At 50.2% G+C, this 19,660-nt stretch overlaps 1 protein-coding gene across 3 annotated transcripts in view; it reads right to left on the bottom strand.

Annotated features, from left to right (window-relative positions):
* Positions 1–19,660, bottom strand: part of GRIN2A (glutamate ionotropic receptor NMDA type subunit 2A) — a 327,406-nt gene that overhangs the window by 11,650 nt on the left and 296,096 nt on the right. The window lies entirely within an intron of this gene.

Genomic DNA, 19,660 nt, shown 5'->3' with positions numbered 1-19,660 from the left:
TTCTCCTTTAAAGAGGTGAATCATGATTATTGATCTCAAATGGGTCCTTTTGGTTTCGTGAAGTTAGCATGTGTTGCTCTTGGTTTTGTTCTCGCTCTTGAATTTCTTGAGCATATGAATCTAAGTTGAGAGACATTTTTTTGGTTCAGTCTTTGAAGATGTCATCCAGTTTCCTCCTGATTTGGACTGCAGTTGTGAGATGGCGGCTGATCTTATTGGTGCTACTTTCTTTGCAATCCATATTTTCTCTTGAATTGCTTCTGAGGATTTCACTTTGTAACCCCCGATCCTCAGTGTCTCTATAGCTTTGTGATTCCAGGCCTTAGAACAGCGATGAGTTGATTGTACAGCGTGTGGCCTTTTCAGACTGGCCTCTTTGACCTATTAACATGCATTTCTAATTCCTCTGTACCTTTTCCTGGCTTGACAGCTCATTCCTGTTTATTAGTGAATAATATTCCATGCTCTGGATGGGCACTGTATTCATCCGTCCACTTACTTAAGGACATCTTGGTGATTACAAAGTTTGAGCCATTATGGATAAAATTGCCCTAAACATTTATGTGCAGTTTTTGGGGGACCTATTTTCAACTCATATGGTCAAATACTTAGGAGCATTCCTGCTGGATTGTAAGGTGAGACTCTTGTCTAGCTTTGGGAAAGTGTGACCTCCATTCCAAAGTGGCTGTCCCCTTTCCCACTCCTGCCACCAAGGAACAAGAGTTCCTGCTGATCCATGTCCTCACCAGCATTGACTGGTGCCATGGGCATTCAGGATTTCTGCCATTTTAATGGGGGGTATAATGCTATCTTGTTTAATTGGGGTGTTTTGCTTTAATGAACAATTCCCTAATGACCTATGATAATTCTCTTTTTTTTCTGAAAATTTTTAAGGTATTCTGGGCTTTCTTGTTCTACCTTCTAGGTTACTGACCTTGTTTTAGTATCTCTATTCCTTTCTCTCTGGGCTGCTCTTGGATGATGCCCATGCATCCATCTTCCAGTTCACTTGTTCTTTCATTGTGATATGCAGCTTTATGTTTCAATTCTGATCTACTTATTCTAACTGGGGCATTCGTTGTTTTTGTTTTGTTTTGTTTTGTTTCTGGCTTTCTTACAGTTCTGCCCGATCTTTTTGTCATGATGTCGCACTCCGTCGTGGTGATTTTTGAAACTTTTATGTATTTAACAGTTTCAAACCTATAATCTTACCGACTGGATCTCGAGCTGCTCATGCTCTGTCTGCTGCGTGTGCCGACTCATGGTGGATTACTTCCCTGTGACATTTGTAGCTTCTGATCAGGAGCTAATCCTCTGAGAGCTGTTCCCCCTCTCACCACCACAAGTCCCCAAGAACACCGCCTTATAGAAATGTCTCTACACAGGGTTTCTGGGTTTGCTTCTGCCACATCTCCAGGGGTTTTCAATGTACTAGTTTCAGTATGGAAAATAAAATTTTTAATGCAATTACTGCACCATTTGTACAGCAGACCTTTGGAGGCCAATACTTATTTGTGTTTCAATTTCTCATTCAGAAGCTTCAAACAGATGGGAAACCTCCTTGCATTGCCTTCACTTTGATGGACAGAGATTTTTCCTGGTTTCCTTTTCGTAGAATAAGTGACTCACTAAGGTCTCAGATTTGTCCATCAGAGGGAAAGCACACATATTTATGAAAGAGAGAAAATGTGAAACCTGTCCCCTTACAAGTTCTTCACCCACAAAGAAGGTGGCTTGTTCTTCAGTGGCACAGGGCAAGGGATGGGAAGGGGTATCTTGATTCAATTCCTTTCTTTCCAACAGCCCCCGGCACTTTTACACAGTCACAGACTCGTCAGAGACTCCAATATTACTTCCTTGTCCCCCAGCACCACCAGGAGCTGAATCCGATCCCTGCGTCCACCATGTTGCTTGAGGCTTACGTAACAGCTTCCTCTCTTCCCCAGACCAGCGCCATCTCTTCCCCAACGCTGACTTCCCTCTCCCTTTGGAGTTTATGAGGGCATAAAAATAGGTCTTCTGCTCATGACTCACAAGATTCCCAGCACATCTGTCCTTTACTCTTGTCCCCCAAAGAGCCAGTTTGTCAGCCTGCAACAGCAGCCGCCAGGTACAAGAAACATCACCTCCATGATTTTTTTCAGGATGTAAATACAAAGGATTTTCTCCTGCCCTTTTCCCCACACAACAGCTTTCTTTAGAATAAGTCAACTTGCCCAGCCAGGCCCGGATTCCAAAAAGAGAGCAAATTCCCATTTCTCAATTCCAATTACAGCCTGTTCCAATCATTTTCCAGTTTAATCGTACCTTGCCTCGTGGCCCTCTCTGACTAGGGTACCGAACTGTAGTTCAAATACTTTCTTATTTCGTTTTTAATTTACTCAAGTATATTGTAATCTCCTTGAGGGAGAGCAGGGACCATGTTTTATGATTTGATATTTCTCATGGCTGGCAGCACGCAGTAAGCACTGAAGTCCACATTTCCTGTTTCTGTTTCTTTCCTTCTATCCCCAGGCTTCTATTGGGCAGGACTGCAAAAAAAACAAGTTCGGGTCTCTTGGTGAGCGGTCTTGCCAAGGGGAACCGTGCAGAGGGCCCGAGGGTCGGTGTGAAGCGTGTAGCCCCAGCTGGGCGAGCATCCAACGTCATCTTCCACAGAGGAGTTGCATCAGATCACTGTCCTGTCAGTTTTCCTATTGCAAAGAGCTCACAGTCTTTGTCAGTGTCACCCCGTGAAGCAGAGCTGACAAACGGGACAATTTATCTCTTTCCGGAAGCCGACTCCTTCTTGCTGGGAAGCCACAGGCTAAGTGCCCTCCTGGGAGCCGGCGGAGCCTCGGGTTGGCGGCTCTGGGTCTCATCCACAGTGTCCCTCTCCCTTCTTGAGAAGACAGATCCCCCACGTAAGGCTCAGAACTGGATCCTTTTCCGTTCACTCCTCTAATGACAGACAGCGTGTGAATACTTGCAGAACTCCTCTGCACCCCTGGGAAATCACACCTGAGTTAACAGCGCTTCCTGTGTCTGTCGTCAAGGGAGAAGATGGTGCCAAACGCAGGTATCCCTGCTGCTCTGAATTCCGCAGCATCCTGAGAGTGCAAGTCCAGTGCAGGGAGCAGGGGCCACAGCCCTCCCCTCTCCTGATGTTGGCACCTTCAGAAGGCAGAGTGGAAAGGTGCCAAAAGTCAAAAGCCAGAGAGGTGCGAAACCTAGGAAGGAAGGAGCTTGTGCAGATAGCTGAGGCAGTGCTGTTGTGTCTCAGACTCATTCCGTTGTCTGCTTGGGTGATAACTGCTAGAGGCGGCAAGAGAGGAACAGGTCAATCCGAAGAACAGGTACAGATGGTGCAGGTTGGTGCAGGGGCCAGTCGCAGGTAAGGCACAAGGCAGGGGCTTCACATTTACAAAACGGAGTGATTGAGCATTCAGCTAGATCCAGCCCAGCAAATCGCAAGATGCTTTAGGTAGAAAATATAGGATGAGCCACAAAAGTCAGCACCAAGGAGGCCCATCCAGGGAAGAGGCTCCGAGAAGACTCTGCTCTACACCAAGTACCAGCAGTCAGCTCCTGCTCAGCCCTCAGACTCCTTCCCAGCACCTGCAGATTAGATTTCATCTATTCCACAGGACTGTCCAAGAGCTAAGGGGACTGCTTCCTGAAAGGACTCTATGGAAAGCAACGTGACAAGCCTCCAGGCCTCCTGAACACTGTCCCCCGAGGTCAGCTGGGAAATCCAGTTTGACCCTTTAGGCTTTGTCCAGAACCCAGGAAATTTGCTGGAACGTTTTTTAAAAATCAGCCTCTAAGTATAACCTTGCAGGAAGACATCTAGATAGTTTTTCTTGGTTTCTGGCCAAGGCAATTGATCCTAGGCAGTAATGCTATAAAAAAGTGATTGTGTGCGATTGAGAAACTGGGTTTGATGTTCCGTCTCAGATTTGATCAAGAAAGCTAATGCCTTTGTTCATCAGAGGATCTCACATGGTTTTTTTTCTTTTACTTGTTCATTCACTCCTTCATCCGCTCACTCCTTCATCCGCTCACTCCTTCATCCGCTCACTCCTTCACTCAGCCCTTGGGGAGGAACAGTCCATTTTCAGGTAGAGGTGAGTAACGTGACCTTTGGCCTCTGAGAGTTCAGAGTCCTGTGGAAGTTCCAGCCCTGCACACCAGCAGCCACGGCGTGCACAGATGGTTGGATGGGATTCAAGCTGGAGGCAGGAAAACACATGGAATGTTTGAGATCAGAGAGTAGCTCAGAATTTGGGGGAAGGAAGAGGGATTAAAAGAGGGATTAAAAGAGGGACCCTACGGGCAGGAGTTAGAATGCAAAGCTTCAGCCTCTGAGCTGGGGAGTCTGGGACATCTTAGGAACAAGAGGGCACTGAATGTGTTTCCACAGTGAATTCCCGGATGCAAGTCCTGCTGTGGATCAAGAAAACTCTGCTGCCCGTGTTTCTCCAGTCACGGCCCCTTGATAAGAAACCCATGTCTCCTCACATGTCAGGTAAGACGGGCCCTTGCTGCACACGCCAATGGTCCTTTCAAACCGTGCTACAGCGTGGAAGAAGACCACTCTTCTATTGGAGAACAGTCATTATTACGGTCTCATCCTTTCTCAGAGACAGAGTACTCAGAGTAAGCCCTTCTACTCCCAGGAGAGACAGTGACTGGGAGAAACCCACTTGCAAGAGACTACTACTGACAAGGATTTCCTGTACGGTGTCATTGATGTCACCAGGTATGCAGCACTGCGCTGAGAACTGGGCGATGACCTCTGTGGCTTAGTCACCTGCACTCAGGTCTGAGCCCCCAGGAAGTCTCTCCTGGGTACAAGGGGACGTAGGCAGGACACTGACTTCTCCTGCCCTAACACCCCGGGTATTTCTTCAGTTCAGAACCTGTCACCATGGAGTCCAGCCATCACTTGCTCTGTCTTCATCAGTCAAAGGTGGTTTTGCCTTTGGCTTCTTGCATCTCTGGCACAAGTCTTGGCACGTAGTTGTGGTTTGTAAAACCACAAGGTTCCTCTGTCCCTCACTAGCTTGTGACCCACAGGTCTGGGGATCAGCGAGAGAGGAAGCCATCAAGGAAGGCCAAGTCTCAGCAAAAGGGTCAGGAAGAGTCTCCAGACCCAGGGATCAGGGCTGACTCTCAGGGAAAGCAAGGTCCACTCCAAGATCCTGGCCGTGGACTCTGATGGTGCCCACAGGGAGCAGATGGCCATCGGTACCTGAGCGATGTCGGATGATGGTGCTGCTGTTCCGGGGGGATCTGCCTGAGCACCATGAGGGGAAATGGCCCTGCTGGGCACTTTGAGAAGCCCACCTGGAATTGGCAATGGCCAAGTGACAACTTTCTTTGTGGACATTCTAGGGCACAGATTCGTGCCAGTCTAGCATTCTCCACGAGATCAGGTGTGGGGATGAATCCGCAGCCCTGGGAGTGAGGATGGCCGGGGCCAGGGCCTGGGGGAGGTCCTCTCTTGCCTATGGAAGGAGCTGCTGGTCAGGTCTGGGGACCTGGTCTGTGGCCTCAGAGCAGGGTGAGGTCAGTCAGATCTGACCACTGACCTTGGGGCTAGGCTTTACTTACTGCACCCTCCAGACTCAAAGCCAGAGTCAAGCCAGTCTCCAGGAGCAGCAGGGGACTCCACACCTTAAGTTTTCTTTACAAAGGAACAAAGACAAATATACAACCTCCCCCAATCCAGAAAACAAAACCGACACGTCTGATAAATAAATAAGAGAAAGACAAAACCCGTGTGACCTTAGGTCTGGAATACTATTCTGGAGTCTGTGACCTCTGGGCCCAGAATCTCAGAGGGCCACTGCAGTTTTCGGAAGAGAAAAAAAAAAAAATACCTGGGATGTTGGTGGTGATGGGGAACAGAACAAGACTCCAGACACAAGTAGACTGGATTCGGAAGATAAATATTCCTTATTTAAATGTCAGAATATTCCATTTCTGTATAATGCTGAGAAGCCACAAAACTAAAATAAAAATAGGGCTCGGCTTAACTGTATCCAGTTAGACACAGACAAGCTGCCTCAGGCACAAACGCTCGTCACCACCTTCCGACTGAGGTTTCTGCCCAGGATGGAACTGGAGCACGGTGGGGTTCACTGCAGCCTGTTGCCATCCGGCTAGGCTTCACAGGCCATTTGACCAACCCTGCAAGGTGGAGTCCAGTCATTTGATGTCCACCTGTCCCCAACTTGTGTCTCTTGGAGAAGACCAGTTAAAAAGAAGAGAGAGGATTGGGAAAGCATGGTCCCACATTTCCATTAGAGGATGGAGTTGGAGAGAAATGAATCTCTGAAGCCAGACGGAAGAGAAGTGTTGGAAGTCTCTGAGATTCTGTGTGCCCCAAGCACTTCTGGGGTCTCCTTAACCAACTTGCCTTCCCCGGGGAGAGACGATCAGGCCAGTATGACCTGAAAGCCCTGTGCATGTGTGAGCGTCCCTGAAGTCACAGTGACTTTTTGACATTGCACATTTTTTTCAGTCAATTGTCCTCACAGTCTTATGACTCATCCCGTCAAGGCGTGAGGACTTTTTAATATCACAAAGGGGTCCTTGTATTTAAAAGATTGTCGACACAAGATGAAAAAGGATAGCAATAATCCCATCTCCCATGCCAAGAAATATCTCCTTTCTTTCAGCAAATACAATGACCTCACTGCGTTTCAATTCCTTTTTTATTGAAGTGTTGACAACAGGCTCCCCGGGGCTGTAAAATCCATAGCAAGTTGGCTCCCTGCCATTCCATTCCCATCCCCGCTGCCCAGGACAGTGCAGAGAGCTCAGGGGGCTCTGCAGTCTCGGGAAGAGGGAGGGAGGGGAGAGCAGGGGAGAGAACGAGGAAGGGGTGGGGAGTGGGCAGAAAGAGGGAAACAGGCCCCTTGTCTAAGGCCCCGTCCCCGTTGCCGGCACCATCCGTAACGAGGCAGAAGGAAGCCCCTGTTTTGTCCGTGGAGACTGGTGGGCTGAGGGCCGGGCTGGGTGAGGACCCCAGAGGGCTCTCAGCTCTCCCTCTGACCCCGGTGCGCCTCTGCCTCCTCCTCCTGCTCCCAGGCCTGAGTGCAGGGGCAGAGGGGAGTCTCTGGGCTCAGGTTCCCGCTCAGTATGTGAAGCAGACGCAAGGTCCGGGCTCCGCTCGACAAATCTGCACCTGAGAGGCACCAGGGGATCTGATGATCAGCTACTGTGGGTGATCATCCCACATCCAGCCACACACCGCGGACGAGCACCCTGGATTTCAGAGCCTAGAGCTCCTTCTAAGGCAGGAAGGAGAAACAGGGCCTCTGACGGGGGAGCCACAGGCACCATGGGGGGAGCCAACTGGCTGCACCCCTTTTGGAAACTGGTTGTGACTCTGTCAATCTGAGTGTGTGCACACTGTGTGACACATGGGTTCCATTCCCAGGCATATTCCCAAACTGGTCAGTGACCATGTGAACAAAACAACGGTAAAAGAATGTTCAGAGCTCACAAAACCAGACATGACTGAAATGTCCATCGACCGCAAAACGGATGAATAAATTGTAGCAAATTTCTCCAGTGGGCTGCTGCACAACAGTAGAAAATGAGCTCTGGGTACAGACACTGTGAAAGATGTTAGCGAGGTCTATGTTGGAGGAGCCACCATTGATAGGAAGCTCAAAAGGCAACATCTATCCGGGCCGTGCAGGGCCGAGCGGTGACTCCCCGGGGGAAGAGTCCGGCCGATGGGGCAGGCGGGAGCTTTCTGGGGCCACGTTGTGCCTGTCCATCTGGGTGTCGGTTGAATGTGGTATGAAAATTAACCGGGCGTTGGGACGGAAGAATGTTGTAGTTCCCAGAAGACGCCAAGAAAGAAAAGAAAAAGAGAGAGAAAGGACAGGCCCAGGAGAGGAATAGGCTCCTGTTAGGAGGGATAATAAGGAAGAGTGAGTAACCAGAAAATAGAGGGAACAAACTTTCTAAGTCAGAAAGAAGGGAACCTTTTTTTTTTTAATGTGCGATTGTTTAACAGTGAGAGAGAGACTTGAAGGATAAGGGGGAGGAGCTGTGTTTAACTCCAGTCTCCCAGATTATTGGAATTATTTCAGAAGGACATGCTTCACTTTTACCATTTAAACCAGAGGCCAGACGTCTTTTTCTGTAAAGGGCCAATTAGTGAAGAGGCTCTACTCTCCGGCCACCGGGACTCCACTCCGCCTCCACCGGAGGCAGCCACAGCCCCTGAGCATCCTGGCCACGCTCCAACAGAGCCTCTTTCCACCAACAGGCAAAGGCACAGGGGGCCACGGGTGGCAGAACCCTGATGAAGCAATCAAACAAAAGAAAATGACATTCAAAAAAACCTACGTGTGAGAATGAAAATAAATCCCCATTTAGGGGGATCCTCGGCATTGTTATCTGTACATCATTTCCAGTACTCAACCAAGCCGATCTTCTGCGTTAGAAAACTCAGTTCTGTATGATTATAATCCACAATAAAAGAGGAAGGAAGTGGCCCTTCCAAAAGGCTGACAACTTTCAGAGGTCACACAGTTGGTAGAGGTCAGTTCTCAAAGGCAACCCCGAAGCCTCTGTGCCTACGTTCACCTCATGTTGCTGTGGGAATGGCCTTTTTTGCATGAAATATTGCAACCAAGTTTTAAGAAGGCACTAAGATATGTTCAACATTCACTAAAATCACTACATTCAAATTGAGGCCACCCCGGAATAACCCATTTCCATTCTAGACGGCAAAGAGGACCACAGTGTCGGTGCTGCTAGGTCATCGTCAGGGTGGGACCCGGTTCATTGTTAGTAGTGCTTTGGATGGGAACAAACATTTTGGACATTTGGACACCCTATAGGAAAACTCCTAGAGATGTCAGCGTCACTACCAACCCTTCAAATTCTACATCCAAGAGTTGGTTGCGCATAGACAATTTAAAAAAAAAGAAAGCAATTGGCACGAAGCCCTTCTTCTATCATTACACACCAACACGACATCACAGTGTTTAACATAAAAAACATCACGTAACGGCTTCTGGTTGAATGTTGACATTTTATGCAAAAAAAAAAAAAAACTGAAATAATTGTGAGCCATATACAATAGAGCAAAGTAAAATGTTGGAAATATAACAAATGAAAATGGAAGATACACAAGCAAATCCAGCTAAAAATTATAATTTCTTAAAGAAATGGGTCTCTGGGGAACAGGGATCACGAGGTGATATATAAGCTGGTTGCTACTCTAGTAAATCTGAGTGTGTGCACACTGTGTGACACATTGATTTCATTCCTAGACCTATTCCCAAACTGGTAAATGACCATGTGAACAAAACAACTGTGAAAGAATTTTCAGAGCTCACAAAACTAGACATGACTGAGATCACGATGGGGTAAGTTTTCATGTATTCTTTACACATACGGGATCGTGCCTTTCCAAATGAAAGTGTCTGCATGACACAGAGCGGGAGGGATTGGGGCCACTATCTGTCTTACCCCAGGACCTTGCCTGGGATGTGTGGTACCGCTGACTTACAGGCAAGCCATTCGTTCCGACTTCTTTCCTGACATCTGACTTTCTCTGGCTTAAGTGGCTGCTTGCCAGGCTCAGGATTGGCACCGCTGACCTTGCCGAGTCCTGGTGTCGGACGGCACTGCAGCTCGCAGCTCAAGGGGCCTGTGGGGAAATTGGTCGGGAACTTCCTCCAGTGGAGACCCTCAGAGCTCCAGCAGCACCGAGGGAGTCGATGGCCCTCCAGGATATTCATGGATTTTATCTGTCTCTTAAGTAACTACTGTTCCATTATGATTCTGAATACGTCTCTGGCTAAACCAGGAGGGAGATAAACAGTCTGATTTTTGTGGTTCCATCTGGTCACAGGCCAATGAAGAGGCAGTTAAGCCCTTTATTGCTGATCTATGCTTAGAACTGACACATGTCCTTTGGAAAAACTTCGCTTTTCTGAATGAATAGTTTGCCCCGACATAGTTTTTTAGGTTGGAGGAAGGTCAAGGTGACTTAGTGGCTGGGGCGTGACATGACCATTGTTCACCAGCCCCCTGGAGCACGTACCAAGAAAGCTGATGTTTTGGGGCATAGATGAGGTCTCTGTGTGTGGGAAAGCCAGCTGCCCCGAGCAATAAAGAAATCCATATGAAAAATCGCTCAGGTTGTCCACGAGCCTCAGGTTGATCCTGAGCCTCACAGATCCTGGGTCCCCCAGGGGCCACATCCTCACGTGCAAGGAATTGGAGGGTCATGGTGTCCAAATCCAGCTCCAGGTCTGATTTAATCAACAGAAGTCCTGGCTCAGTCCCTGTCCAGAGGTGGGGCTCTCAATCCTGCCTGTTCCTCTTTCTCACTGTTATGCTCCACAAAAGGAAGTGAAATCCTTGGAGCAGTGAGGAACTCTGTGTCTGCTCTGATCCTTGCTGATGAGGAAGCCTAACACTTGGGTCTGTTGACTTCTCCCTTTCCTGCTCTACCCGATGTTACCTGCTCCCTATGACGGCTGCTGCATGGGCTGATGCTTAAAAGTTCTGGACCCTACGTTGCTCCAGGTTTCAGGATCACCAAGGTCTCTGTGTAAATCCAGTGAGGAGCCCCGAGAGAAGGACCATGTACCAAACGGGGAGCAAAGATCCAAAACCATGGTTCCACAGAGTGGGCTGCTGGCTGCTGACACTTGTACCTAACACCTACCAGAGAATCAGACGTTTCTAAATGCAAAATGCTGTTCTTCTAAAGACTGACTCTTAAATCTTATGGTGGATGAGAATCACCCAGAGAGGATGGGCAAAAGTGCCCCAGGAAGGGGAGGAGGGGTGGAAATCAGGCGTATTCTCACAGACTCCCCAGGTGATTGCGCTGCTCATAAAATGTTCAGAGCGTCTTAGCAAGGAAGGCCAGACAGCAGGAACATGGCATTACGGGGACATCCCAGCCCCAAGACCTTCAATGTGCTGTTATTCTTTGTTGCATGAATGACCAGAGGGGGAATGAATGAAAACGTGGACCAATAAGTCCGGGGGCTTTGCGGCTGGCACCCTTGGTGACTTGGTCTACAGAGGAGCTTCCCTCAGCCCAGACTATGACTTCTGCCTTTGAAGTCTCCACGTGACTAAAACATGTTTAGCCAGGAACAATCCCTCGGTGGAATGCTGGGGATCAGGCAGCGCCCAGGAGCTCTGTGGGAAGCAGCAATTCCAGAACCAAGACGGGTCTCTGTGGACCTGGGAGCAGCTCTGCAGCCCTGTGTCGCAGCCAAGCATCTGGCCTCCCTAATCACATTCTGTCCTTGTCTCATTCCTGCTCATCTCTTGCTTCTGGGTCCTGCGTTTTCCCCAAACTGCCAGGGTTGAATGATCTCCGAAGTTAGGCTGGGTCTCTTCCCCTGGCGCTGGGGCCCGAGGTCTGGACAAGTCTCCTTCACATGGACGTGGAAACACAGTGCAGGCCACTTTCTCTCCCACCCTGAGCCTCTGTCACCAAGTTGTCACCCACAGCCCATACTGCTCCATCAGTAAGAGGGGAAGGAGCCTGCAATCTGGGGTCTGGCGGATCTGCATTTAAATCACAGCTTGGCCCTTACCCAGATGAGAGCAGCTGCCTTTACGGGAGGTCTACATGGGCATCAAGGCTAATGGAGTTGCAAATCTGCCTGGTGTTTAAAGAAAGATCCGGGCCCTCCAGCACAGGCACCGATCCCAGAGCCAGGTGATCCTGCACACCTCCCTGAACCTACCTATGCCTCAGTTTCCTCATCTGTAAATAGGGATAAACAGGGATGCTCTTCATCCATTTAGTCAGTATGGGACTAAACAGAATTAATACATATAAAGACTCCGGTGGTTTCATAATACATGGCTAGCCCTCCGGAAGCATGATTGTCATTATAAATATCTATTAAAAAATAAAGATGATGGTAGCTGGAAAGTATTTTCATTTAAAGAACTGGAAACACCCCCTCAAAGAAGGCTCCGCTTCTCTGTGCCTCCTCTTCCCCCAGACCCGCCCCTGTTCTTATTTTGCATTTATCTCTTTAAAGGCTCGGAGGTTGCTGGTTGCAATCGGGTGTTGCTGAGTCATCTGAGGACACAGGGGCCTGTGTCAGGAAAAACTGCTGGCAGGGCCAGTCAGCAGGGCCTGTGCCTGGCACCACCCTGGAGCCGGGTTGGACCCTGGACCCTCGGAGATCCCCTTGGCTTCCTCTGCAATGGGGTCCAATGCTCAGGGATAGGCCCGGATCAGAGCCCCGGCAGACCCCTCCCCATTCCTTTCCCAGCTGGCTTCTCCTCCCCCTCCCCCGCTCCCCCTCTCTTCTTCCTTCCTAATGCTGCTTTCTTCTCTGTCCTCCATCATTTTCTGCCTCCTCTCATTCCTCTCCTCCCCTCATCTCTCTCTGGCCCTCCTTCCTCCCCTCCTGCCCCCTCTGTCTTCGGTCTCTCCTCTTCCCCAGGAGAACCGGGAGGACGCCGGCTTTCAGTCCCCTCAGCCCTTCTGTGTCTCCCCAGAGAGTCCAGATCAAGTGTCATCAGCCTCCTCTGTACAGGGCCCTCGAGGAAATACTGTCCCCTCTGTCGTGACTGCTCAGCTAGACTGAAGGAATGTCGGGCCTGGCTTTCAATACGACTTCACTTTCAAAACCAGGCTGTGGTCACAGGGTGGTGTGTGCCTGTCATCCCAGAGGCTCGGGAGGCTGAGGCAGGAGGATCACGAGTTCAAACCCAGCCTCAGCCATTTAGCAAGGCCCTAAGCAACCCAGTGAGACCCTGTCTCTAAATAAAATATAAAGGAAGGACTGGGGATGTGGCTCAGTGGTTAAGTGTCCCTGGGTTCAATCTCTCAACTCCCCCCACAAAAAGCAGGCTGTGGCTGGACATGGCCCCAGGTGTTTGCTAACCAGAGGAAGCCATTTTCTCCCCCATCACAGCCCAGCAGGGTGAAGCCCACGTTTCTTCCCAGGCCCCTAACTGCTGGCTCCACAGGTACGACCCCTGGCCAGGACTATACCCTCTACCAGGATCACGATTAAAGACACCGAATCCTACGACCCAGAAGCCAGCCTTGAACTTGCGGAGATGGAGTAGCCATGAGTCCGGCTTACGTGATTGACACTTAGTGAGATGCCTGTATCCAGTTAGAGAATCTGGAAAACAAGAGTTGGTTGATGAGATATATGGAATATGTTCATGCCTGGAGAGAGAGAGAGACAGACAGACAGACAGACAGAAGTAAACCTCAAGTGCTTAGACTCTGGGGGACCACAGGGGTCACTTCAGCCCCCAGCACAGCGGGGGTTCAAGCTCCTTTGACAGGAGATCTGACTGAAGTGCAGCTGCAGACACGCTCAAGTTGTCCTCTGTCATGCTAATGACATTGCAACACGCAAAACCACATCAGTGAAGGACACAGAAATCAGAGCTGGCGCCTCCTTGGGGAAGGGACCGGGCTGGGCTCGGTTGGCAGAGTGGCAGGACGGCATGATGACCTGAGCAGAGTTGGTTTGTCCCCATAAATAAGCAAACCCACCATGTGTGCACCCTGAGGACGTCCTGCATGTGCACTGTGCCTGAGCTGAGCAAGGCCATGTCCTCGGTCCTCGCTGTCTCTCCTGCCCTCCTCCGCTATGATCTGGGGAAGGAGAGTCACCCGGAGACCGCAGCGCTCATTCTACGGGAGGTTTCCTGATTCGGACTGAGTCCCCTGTGTCTGTCCTCCCCGCCCCTTGCTCCTGCCCCAGGGGGAAAGTCTTCCCCTAGAGGAGCAGGGCAGCGATGTCCCAAGTCCCTTCACGTGCTCTCCGACACACGCTTGGTCCAGGAGGCAGGACGTCTGGGTTTAGCCCCAACACTGCCGCTCTTCACTGTCAACCTGGGTGAGGTCATGTCCACCCTCTCTGGGCTTCAACTTCCCTGTGAGTGGCCTTGGTGGCAATCTATGATCCACTCCAGTTCTAAAAGCCAAGGAAACAGCACCGCGTTCAGCCATCCCAGAGGGCTGTTAGAAAGATGGAACCAAACGGGCCGTTTGACTACAATAGTACATCAACTCGACAGGGAGGAGCTGGTCTCTGTCTTAGGGTGCGTACAGGTGTTCTGGAAGACTGTCAGATGGGACAGCATCTAGCGATTGCCTCCCCGTGTCTCTCTCCCTACAGGCACCTGATGTCCCTTCCTCAAGAAAATGATACCCTGAACATCAGGAAGATATCTAACCGACGAAACCGCTCCTGCAAATTCCCAACAGCAGTTCTGTCAAGTCGTCTTCATTATCCAGCCACTGAGTGAATTTAACTGAGTGCCTACTGTGTGCCAGGCCCATTGAGCCTTGGGGGAGGGGGAGAGGAGGGCAACTAGAATGGTCATGAACAGCGTGCACCCCAGGGCCAGGAGAATGCAGCCCCAGTGGCCAGGAGACCCGGGCAGAGCAAACCAACAGATGTTCATGCAGGCCAGGCCGCGGGCTGGTTTCTCAGAGATCCTTCTCCTTTTCTGAAGCGGGCATTCATCCCTGGGAGCTTCCGTTCAGGGACTGCCTGGACTGTAGCCTCTAGGTTTTGGACATGTCACACTTGCATTTTTAATTGTCTCAAGGGATTTTTAAGTTTCCCTTTTAATTTCTCATTGATTGGGCAAGTTTCTTTGTTTTTACATTGAATCTGCAAACAACTCCGATTTAGAGATGGGAAATTGATACTCAAGAGCAGTTGATGTGGCCAAGATCATGCTGCTAGGGACCGAGAGAGCCTCCTCGTGGGCCCTCTGCATCTTTTGCTTTGCTACATGCCTCAGGATGCCAGGAGCTCAGAGCTCAGGGAGTTTACAGGAAGGGCGTCTAGCCCAGGGGTCTTCAGAAGTGGGGTTAGGAGAAGTGGGGTTAGGAGAAGTTGAACTCATTTTTTGTGCTTTTTTAATTGGTGCACTGCAATTCCATATAGTACTGGGGTCTGTTATGCCTCATTCATACATGAACATAACAGAATTTGATCCATCTCATCCCCCCTCTCCTCCGTCCCTGTGAACTCCACTGATCTACCTACTGTTATCACTATCACTTTAATTAGTACAAATTCCATTTTAAAGGGGTGGCATCAAAGATTCTAGGCTTGTCTGAAAAAAATCCAAATGGTAGAATTTCAGGTGAGGCAGTTGAGAGGGGAGGGGAGGGTCGGGAATTTCATCAGCTCACCCCCAGACCATTTCCAAGCCGGCCCTAAGGAGACAGCCTCCAGGATGGGGCAATCACCAAGCTGGGGCCTGCCGGCTGTCCCCAAGACTAGATCACCAGCCCAAGATATTAAGCCTGGAAGTTGGAAGAGGGTCGTGCTGAGGATCACAGAGGCTCTCCCGGCAGCCCTGAACAATGGATGGAAATCCTAATTAGAGACACAAAGGGCTCCTGACAGCATCACTCCCCGCCCCAGCTGGCAGCATGGGGTCCCTCGCTGTCAAAAGCCATCCTGCACATTCCAGGGAACAGCAGCCAACGAATAGGGACCGAGGATGTCAGCACCGGCCCCCGGGAGTCAGGGGATGGGTTTCTGCGTTGCTCCACCACCCCGAGCTCCGTGAGCACCATCCCCTGGGTGGGGCCCTCCTCAGCTCCAGAGCCAACTACAGAAAGGGTCCTTGTTGGGGCAGAGCAGAACCGTGGTCCGTCCAGGGCAGTAACAATCTGGATGAATCCCAACACGGCTGGTCATGTGACAGTGGAGAAGGAGCGGAGGAGCCCTGCACCTGTCCACCTGAGATGATGACTCATGCGGCATCTTTCAATGCTTCCTATAGGATAGCCATCGTAAGGCTCAAAGACAACATACCTGAGGTCACTAACTAGTTTTAGAGCTGGGAGAATCCTGGAAAACTTGGTTGAATTTGCTACCCTATGGATACAGAGATATGTGTCATGTCTTTCAAATATTCCACATATAACTAAATGGGATGTTATGTTCCATGGAAGACACCGTGTGAATAACTTATTAAAATCTGATGACAATACAGTAATATAATAATTGACGTGTATAGTTCCATTTGTTCCATGAACTGAGGCTAGATACCAGAGAAAAGTCATGTATTTTTTGAGTTTAAAACTAAATCCATACCATAAACATGAGCAGACTACAAAGAGGAAGAGGAGCAGCTGGATGCAGCCAGCAAGGATCATGGGAAATGATCAGAATTGGAATCCAATGAACTTGTTCAACTTCTTCATCTCTCCACAGTGTTGTCCCTAGACCAGCAGCATCATGGGGAGCTGCTTGGAAAAGCAGGCTCTCGGGCTCCTCCAGACCGACTGAATGAAATCTTTATCTTAAGTTCTCCATGTTTCCTGTTGGTGGTGTGTATGAGACTCCACTGCGGCTCAACCAAGTTGAACCTCATTGTACCACTCTGCAAAATGGAGATGGAAAGACATGCAGAGGGACGGTACAGGAGGAGTCAGGCTCTCCTGACACCAAGTGTGGGGCACTTGGCGGGCGCTGGACCACAGGCAGAGACTCTGAATAACTGTGCCATCTCACTCCCCTCGATGGCTTCTTGCTGGTCGTACCCACAGGAGGCTTCAACCCCCATGATCTTCCTTCTGCCTCTTGGAGTCCCAGAGTCATAAAAAATCCCCAAACTCATGAGACAGATGTGCCCTGGAGATCACCTGCTCACCTCCACTTTGAAGCCAGAAATGCGGCTTTTCAAGTCCCGGCTCGCTTGGGTCACCCTAGTGTCAACTCTCAGGTGACAGGGAGATTTCAGGCACTCAGTAGAAAGCGAGGTGGCTGGAGGAGGCCCCAGGAGCTCCTATCCATTCTATTCTGGTCCAATCTCACTACCTAGGTTTTTCTTTATGACTCATTCTGTTTGTTCATTTCCTGTTTTGAGAACAAACCCGAGTGCATCTCATATATCTGCTTAATGGCCCTCTTGGCTCCCCGGGGCACTAAGGAAAAGAGGGATGTGTGTGTCCAGCCACACAGATGTCCCTCTACCTGGGTTTATACAGAGGAATTCATATACTTATGTTGGTATAAATGTGCTTCTATCTTAAGTTCATATGTCGTCACCAGCTGTCAGTCCCTGGAAGGAAAGAGGAAAGACTGACATCCCCTTCTTGGGACATGGGTGCCTGGGAACGAATGCGTTTCTCAATCAACGCTGGGAATGGATGCTGATAGTTGCCAAAAAGTACCTGTGAGCACTGTTTCTAGACTACTGAGAGCCAGAGATGCCAAGATGCTCCCCTGCATTCCAGAAAGCACACAGCAGCCAGACAGGGGAGGCAGGCAAGGCTTTGCGGAGACTGTGCAGCCCTGCAGGCACGGGATCAGCTGCCCTTTTTCCTAGGGAAATGCCTGGCAGGCTTCATGCAAGAGGTTCCCCCAGTAACCAAACACTCACTCAAAGGTTATATTTACACAGCTCATTAGGAAAAATTTTTTATACTTTTGACACTCATTAGAGTTGTAATCGTCCACTGAAGCTCCTCTATAACAAGAGATAAACACTCCATTCTAAAGGATGAATAATAATTAGGTACTTCTTGGCACCGTGCTCTTTACAGGTCTAATTTTAGAGCATAATTAATCCTGCTGAAGTTGCATAAGATAAGTGAAATATTTATGCAGCTGTGTTAATTCATGTATTTACTCCTAGAGAGACATTCAGAATTGGACATGGCTTTCCGGGCAGATTATCTTAAGACACCCCCCAGAGCAACGTCATTTTCTCTGCCCTGTCTTTGCCTCCAGATGGCCTCGGAGGATGAAGCTTTAGAAAGATGAACATTTCCCAACCCTGGCAGGATGACCAGGAAAGCAGTGAGGCAGGACGTAAAATATCGACAGGAACCAAGATGCTCTGTAAGTAAGCATCTGTAAGAGGCGGCAATGAAGACACTTCCTGCTCAGCACCAGGAAGGCGGTCCCCTGGTACAGACTGGCACTGTTATTGCCACTGCAATACTTAGTAAGCTGTGCTGAGCGCAGGAGCTGTGTCGGTACAGTGATGGTGCTGATGGCCAGGAGGCCTGCGGGGTGAGAAGGAGGACGGTGCTGATGGTGGTGAAGATGATGGTGATGATGTTGTGATGATGGTGGTGGTGATGGTGGTGGTGGTGATGGTGATGGTGATGATGATGGTGGTGGTGGTGGTGATGGTGATGGTGGTGCTGGTGGTGGTGGTGGTGGTGATGGTGGTGACGGTGTTGATGTTGTTGGTGGTGATGGTGGTGGTGGTGATGGTGATGGTGATGATGATGGTGGTGATGGTGGTGGTGATGGTGGTGGTGGTGGTGGTGATGGTGGTGGTGGTGGTGGTGATGGTGATGGTGCTGGTGGTGATGGTGATGGTGGTGCTGGTGGTGGTGGTGATGGTGGTGACGGTGTTGATGTTGGTGGTGGTGATGGTGATGGTGGTGATGGTGATGGTGATGGTAGTGCTGGTGATGGTGGTGATGGTGGTGATGGTGGTGGTGCTGGTGATGGTGATGGGGGTGATGGTGGTGGTGATGGTGGTGATGGTGGTGATGGTGATGGTGATGTGGTGATGGTAGTGATGGTGGTGATGATGGTGGTGATGGTGGTGATGGTAGTAGTGGTGGTGATGGGGGTGATGGTAGAGATGGTAGTGGTGATGGTGATGGTGATGATGGTGGTGATGGTGGTAGTGGTGGTGGTGGTGATTATGGTGGTGGTGATGGTGGTGGTGCTGGTGGTGGTGATGGGGGTGATGGTGGTGGTGATGGTGATGTGGTGATGGTAGTGATGGTGGTGATGGTGGTGATGGTGATGGTGGTGCTGGTGGTGGTGCTGGTGGTGGTGATGGGGGTGATGGTGGTGGTGATGGTGGTGGGGGGGATGGTGGTGATGGTGGTGGTGATGGTGGTAGTGGTGATGATGGTGATTATGGTGGTGGTGATGGTGGTAGTGGTGGTGGTGGTGGTGATGGTGGAGGTGGTGGTGGTGGTGATGGTGGTGGTGGTGGTGATGGTGGTGGTGGTGATGGTGGTGATGGTAGTAGTGGTGGTGATGGGGGTGATGGTAGAGATGGTAGTGGTGATGGTGATGGTGATGATGGTGGTGGTGGTGGTAGTGGTGGTGGTGGTGATGGTGGTGGTGATGGTGGTGGTGCTGGTGGTGGTGATGGGGGTGATGGTGGTGGTGATGGTGGTGATGGTGATGTGGTGATGGTAGTGATGGTGGTGATGGTGATGGTGGTGCTGGTGGTGGTGATGGGGGTGATGGTGGTGGTGATGGTGGTGGGGGGGATGGTGGTGATGGTGGTGGTGATGGTGGTAGTGGTGGTGGTGGTGATGGTGGTAGTGGTGGTGGTGGTGATGGTGGTGGTGATGGTGGTAGTGGTGGTGGTGGTGATGGTGGTAGTGGTGGTGGTGGTGATGGTGGTGGTGATGGTGGTAGTGGTGGTGATGGTGGTGGTGGTGGTGATGGTGGTGATGGTAGTAGTGGTGGTGATGGGGGTGATGGTAGAGATGGTAGTGGTGATGGTGGTGATGGTGATGATGGTGGTGATGGTGGTGGTGATGGTGGTAGTGGTGGTGGTGGTGGTGATTATGGTAGTGGTGGTGGTGGTGGTGATTATGGTGGTGGTGATGGTGGTGGGGGGGATGGTGGTGATGGTGGTGGTGATGGTGGTGGTGGTGGTGGTGATGGTGGTGATG

The sequence above is a fragment of the Spermophilus citellus genome, assembly GCF_964194105.1.
Source record: "Spermophilus citellus genome assembly, chromosome: 6".
NCBI classification, from domain to species: domain Eukaryota; kingdom Metazoa; phylum Chordata; class Mammalia; order Rodentia; family Sciuridae; genus Spermophilus; species Spermophilus citellus.
Note: the sequence above shows the minus strand (reverse complement) of the source record. Positions and strands in the feature narration are given on the sequence as shown.